At 38.6% G+C, this 6,428-nt stretch overlaps 1 long non-coding RNA gene across 1 annotated transcript; it reads left to right on the top strand.

Moving 5' to 3' along the window:
• Positions 1-302: 302 nt before the first annotated feature.
• Positions 303-1,908, top strand: LOC122994375. Its single transcript, XR_006406588.1, has 4 exons — positions 303-502; positions 612-694; positions 886-996; positions 1,692-1,908. It is a non-coding gene; the product is annotated as an uncharacterized LOC122994375 (long non-coding RNA).
• The last annotated feature ends 4,520 nt before the right edge of the window (positions 1,909-6,428 follow it).

Raw genomic sequence — 6,428 nt, 5'->3', positions numbered from 1 at the left:
GTAAATCCACGCAGATTTTTTGTGTCAAGTTCAATTTTGGTGAACTCTGCCCAAGTAGCATCACTAAGCAGTAGAGTTGTGAAGTGGGAGGGTTTATTTCAGGCGCCCCTGTTTTCGGAAGTAAAAATCCCATTCATGTTCCCTGTATACAATGTTTCGTTACTCATACTTGGAACTCTTCTACAGCTTGGATCAGCATGAAACTCTCTGTTAAATCCCCAGAACAAAAGATGAACAACTGATTTAAAAATCCAGAGTGATTTGGTTTAGTTTTAATTTCTGGCTCACTTTTGTGTCACAATCCTGTGTCTCCCTAACCTGCTGCCACTCCCTAAGTGGCTCTCTCCCTCTCTCTCCTTGTTTGTGTGTGTGTGTGATTGTCTGCAGGTGTGCCGAAGTCAGAGCAGAGCCACACCAGCTGCACCTCATCACAGTAATCAAGCCCTCTAAAAATACTCAGCCCTGCCACTTCCACTCTGCCAGATCGTAGACTCTGCTACCTGTTAGTGTTACTATGCTTCAAGCCAACTTTGTTGCCAGTTTTGCTATTTAGCATTTAGTTCTTGTTGCATGTGTCCCCAGTATTCATCCTGTTCTCTTGTTCCCTGCAGTCCTGTCTGCTCTGGCTCCGGTCCCTGCCTCCTGTTCCCTGCAGTCTCTTCTTCCCCATAGCAACGGTGGCCAAGGCTCATGGGTATTGTAGTATTGTTAGCCATCCGCCAAAATCACAGACCAAACATGATTTCTCAGAAACGAAATTGAAATAATTGAACTGGTGATCATAATATAAACTTATAGGATTGTTACATTATCCAGGAGAGTCCTGTGTTTCTATGTTCAGTAACATTGAGATGATTTAAAGAAATATTTGAAATGGAAATACAGAATGGGGAAAAACCCTTCCGGAACCAGCAGCTCCTCCCACTTCGCAACTCCATAGCAAGCTGTCTCATCAGTGTTGCCTTTGAGGTCATGGAGAGCTATAAAGTCCAAAATGTAAGATGCTATCACATCTTATTAGCATTGTTGCACTATTCACTTTGATTTAACCTCATTTAGTACAGTAAAATGAACAGTGGTTTGCAGACAATTATGAGACAGGAATTTATGGCACAGACATCTTTTGAATAAACTGTTAAGTTAGTGTCCCTTTAAAGACAATAACTTCTTAAAGGGTTAGCTCAGAGAGCTTTATTTTTCCTCCACAATAACTTTTTTACTTAGCAAAATGGTGAGCAATTGTGAATAAAACACAAGGGACACCATGCTGACCATGAATTGCAACATACCTGGTTAGTTTCTGTTTGGGGACATTTGTTGCATTCATTTGCTGCCATCTTTCTATTGTCAGCTATGTCATAAAAAGCAGTGGTGGGATGTAACTAAATACAATTACACAAGTATTGTACTTAAGTTCAATTTTTTTGGTGCCTGTACTTGAGTAATTCCATTTTATGCTACTTCATACTTCCACTGCACCACATTTCAAGAGGAAATATCTTACTCTTTACTTCACTAAATTTATTTGACAGCTTGAGGTACTAGTTACCTTTCAATTAAGATTATATATAAAATATAATGACCTAAAGACATGAAGGATGTCAGGAAAAGACACTGAAAAGAATTAAAAACCAAGCCTTTCCCAGCCACAAATGGACAGTTGGAATTAACAACTTTGTTTTTCTTTTCAGATACAAACAGCCTGGACCTGGGTGAACCACCCTCCACTCACTATGTGAGTGTGTCTCTCTCCTCTCCTCTTTTTATTCACAATTAGTACCAAGGATAGTCAAAATGCTACTAAAATGTGTAAACTTATATATTTTGACTTGTCTAACCAATGTTAACCTTTATTGAGATATCCAATATGCAAGTGGATAGCTTTTAAATATTCTGTAGTAAAAATGATTCCCCTTAAAGGTATAATATGTAACTATTCCACATTAAAATGTCTAAAAACAACTAAACCTATGTTATATATTTTGTTGAGTTGTGTACTTACATTATCCCAAATGTTTCCAACAATTTTCAAACCCAGAGAAATCTGTAATTTAATCAAAGTAATGGACCGTTTCATTTGGTTGCATGTCAATAACCGGAAGAAGGATTTTAGTTATTGGACGTCTGAATCTTAAGTTATCAGAGAAATAAACTGGGCAAATGTTAGCAGCAGACGTCCGGTCGTTGCTGTACATCGTCGGAGAAACACTGATATTTTTTTTTTTTTTTGATTTTTTTTTTTTTTTAGCTAAAACAGCTTTAGTCAGTGTTTTTAACCTGTAATCTCCAGGTCGGTTTGTTCTGCAGAGGAGGAGACCTATTTGGGTAATTCGGCTCCCGGGAGAAATCGGCTGAACGTCTGTTATAAGAGAAATAAACCGAACAAGTGTTAGCAGCAGCTCGGCTAACAGCCCATACCAGACATCTGGTGGTCGCTGTACATCGTTGGAGAAAAACAATTTTTTTTTTTTTTTAGGTGAAACAGCTTTATTCAGTGTTTTTACCTGTAATCTCCTGTCTGTTTGTTCTGGAGAGGAAGAGATCTATGCGGGTAATTCGGCTCCGGGTAAAAACATCCCGAATGATTAACACTGGCGTAATCCTATCCTGGTGAAGCTGGTTATTTAACAACAAAGACAACAACTCCCATGATCCCTTGCTACTTCACACAGTCATCACACTCCGTCTTTTGTTATTGTTTTGATTGACAGACCCCTAGTGGCTGAAATTACATATTGTGCGTTTAATACTGAGTAAATTTAGCTGATAATACTTTTGTACTTCTACTTCAGTAGGATTTTAAATGCAGGACTTTCACTTGTAATGGAGTATTTTTACACTGTGGTAATACTATTTTTACCAAAGTAAAATATCAAGTATTTCTTCCACCACTGATAAAAGGGCAAGAAATGTCCAAAAAATGCTAAAACCAAAAACAATCGATCATATGTGTAATGTGAAAGGGATGCTTACAGTAACAAAGTCACTCGTTCTCTTTTTTTATCCGGTTATTTATCAATTCATTCTATCTTTATTTTTGATTCATACTTTTATATCCATGTAACTGCTGTGTATATATGAATATATTTAGTAAGTATAGTACATATACTATAATGATGTAAATCAAACACAGTCTGTACAAACTCAAAATGACTGAAGTCCCCCGTGTGGTAGACCGTGGATGTGCAGGGGCTGTAAGGGCGTGTAAATCAAAAGCCCTTTCTGACAGCAAGGAAAAGAACAGGTGTTACTAATAACATTAACAATGACTCTTTTCTAATCAAGTGGCCCATAACAGTGAGCAAGCATGCATTATTAACAGAAGCACCTAAATGGAATACAGCCATCATTCATTCGTTCATTCATTCATTGTTCATTTTATTATTTATACCTGTGCTTTCTCTACTGTGACATGTCAAAATGCCTTCAATGAGAAAGGCTTATGGGTCTTAATTAAATCTGAATTATATCTATCTGAGAGAGAATGAGACAGAGATTTTTTACATTAACAATGGATCATAGCCAACCATGGACTGCTACATACCTGGTTGGCTTCTGGTTGGGGGCATTTGATTAATTCATCTCTTGTCATCTCTCTATTGTCAACTATGTGATAAAAGGGCAAAAATATGTTTAAAAAATACTAAAAACAAAAAAAGTGTAATGTAAAAGGGATGCTTGTATTAACAAAGTCACAGAGGATTATCAACCAACTCTGCAGCTCTACAGAACATTTTAGCCCCCATAGTTTTGTTCATTTGGTTATTTATTAATTAATTCTATCCTTATGTATATTGCATTAATTATTAATTTAGTCAAGTTCATTAAATGTATTTATATCATGGCCCATGTAAAAATACATTAATCTCAAACAAAGAGTTTTGAAAGGCACAGACAAATGATGTCGTCCTGCTGATTTGGGGGTTTAAAATAAATTGACTGAGTGGTCTGAATATTTCACAGAACTTTCTATAGAATGTCTACATTTTTCTGTTAATCTCTACAACAATCTGCAGGTGATTTTTGTTGTTCAATAAAGCCTCTACTTGCCCAAAGCCAGTTCTAAACTCACTGTTTCTGCATTCAAAGTTGTGTCACTGCTGTACAGCCTCTGTTCCAGTAGTCAGCTCTAATAGCTTTGACAACAAAACTGTGTAAATGAAACTATGTTTTTGCATGTGAGGGTTGTGTATATAAGATGTGTGTCTGTGCTTTTATCCATGCAAAGGTATTTCTTTTTTCTCTCACATTCCTTGTGAGTTAATATAGGCTGATATAGATTCTCAAATGTATTTTTCAAACTGTGCAGTGCAACAGTGCACAGCCATAATGTTAGGTGTTTAAGTTAGCTTGAACAATGTGCTTTTGTGGTGAAGAATGTAACCCTTTTATAGCTGTCAGAATTTTAAGATGTCAGCGAGATAAGCTGTTTAAGTTGTGCACGCGCACACATGACACACAGTGTGTGGCCACTTGTATGAATGGTCCGCTCAGGCCACTCTTTCATTTCGCAGGGTGATTCAGTTTGGCACTTAAAAAGAAAAAAAGGGAAAGGAGAGGGTTGGAAAAAAACAGTGGTTGACAATAGGCGCTGTGTGGAGAGATGTTGTTGCCTGGAGGCTGAAAGAAACCACTCTGACTCCCAGGAGAGATGTTCCTTTTTAAAGCAAACTAGCGTCTAATTGGAAACATCACAAGGGTCAATATCATATCGAGGATCTGCCAAAGAAAAAGCTATGTTCCATTCCTCAAGGCCTGGACAGATGGCTTTTCCAACTCAGCTACAACTAACTGTGGCAGCCAGAGATATGAAAAAGAAGACACACTGATTTGACTTTGTTTTTTTCATTTTTATTAGCTGAGTACACAACAGGCTCAATACAAGCTTACTTCTTCTAAGAACTACTCCTGCAGAACAGTTTTCACAAAAACAACATAAAACCCCAAAACATAGAGAATCGTGTTGCAATTTATTGAACTAAACCAAATGAAAAAGAAACAAAAATGTTGATTTTGTTTAATCAAAGTTTTCATCGTCAATTGATCATTTTTTTGAGATCCTGCTGTTCTCTTCTTGACTTTTCTAATTCGAGAAAAAAATATCCAGCTAAACAATACATTTCAAATTATGCTAGACGTCCATTCTGTCTGACTTTCTTTGTTTCATCTCTCTGCCCTACAGTATCTGTGTTTGTCAATCTGCTTCAGTGCAGAATAGGGTTTGTGTGATTTTGTTATTAGTGGGTGGGTTCATGGCCACTCTGCTCACGTGCGAACACTACTATTCAGTGGAGCACAAAATGTTTGTCTGTACATGGAGTTGGATTATTCATTTTCTCAAATAGAAATTTAACTAACCTGGAGGTTTGTTTGTTTAAAGGCCTGGTTATACCAGGATTTAAAACTGCAAAATTTTGTAGAAAATTCAATTAATTCCAATGGAATCTGAGAGTCCAAAATAGCTGTTATTAGCTGTGTGCATTCACTTTTATTTAACCTCTTCTGTTGGAGTAAACAATGTTCAAATCAAAAACACAGAAAAACAGCCCTGTTGTGTGTGTGTGTGTGTGTGTGTCTCTATGTGAATGTGCCTTCATTTGCATGAGTGGCAGCATGTGGTCGTAATGGTATGGTTTTTGCAAATATATGCATTGCATTTTTGGTACTTGATGCTCGTTTTGACATCACTCTTGCTACGGCAGAATCAGCACCTCCTTCTTGTGGGCGATGGGTCAGGAGAAGCAGCTGGGCGGGGGGGAGCGCCTGCAGAGGTAGGGTTTGCATCCTGCTGCACATTCACAACCACGCTGGCAGAGGCTGGCGTGCAGTGAAGAGCCTGCCGTCCTTTGATGGGAGGTGTCACTAGCTCTCTCCTAAGCTCTTCTAGGAACAGCCTCTGTCCTGTGGCACTCTCCCTGATTTTGTATTGTGTATATTTGCATATTCCAGGCGTAACTGGTCCTGGCATCGCATGCTACCCAGATTTTTATTCAATATTTCCCTGTTTTACTGGGCATGTACTGTTAGAAGGCACAGCGACCTCTGAGGGGGACCAAGCGCTCATCCACAGTCACATCAATGCCTGGGTTATACAGCAGCGGCAGGTGACACACCTTCTTGTCCCACACATCTCGAATGGCAGCAAAGTTTGTCTTGTTCACGGCGTGCTGGTCTTGTGTCCTGATCATCAAATTGAAGGACCCTTGAGATGATATGAAAAATCTTGAGAGGCATAGTAGCTCGAAAAATTGCCCTACCAGACTGGGCATGCCATAAACTAGCTGCTGCTTCTTTACTGGATCGGTATAGGCCAGCAAGAATCAGTCTATTTGGTCCATCTCACTCCACTTGTTGCCATATACACGTTGCCCCTCTCGGTTTGTCATCTCCAGAACTATTCTTTCAATTGACTCTGGCAGAAACAGCTC

This window comes from Thunnus albacares, chromosome 12 (genome assembly GCF_914725855.1).
Source record: "Thunnus albacares chromosome 12, fThuAlb1.1, whole genome shotgun sequence".
In the NCBI taxonomy this organism is placed as follows: Eukaryota; Metazoa; Chordata; class Actinopteri; order Scombriformes; family Scombridae; genus Thunnus; species Thunnus albacares.
This window is presented reverse-complemented; position numbering and strand designations above follow the sequence as displayed.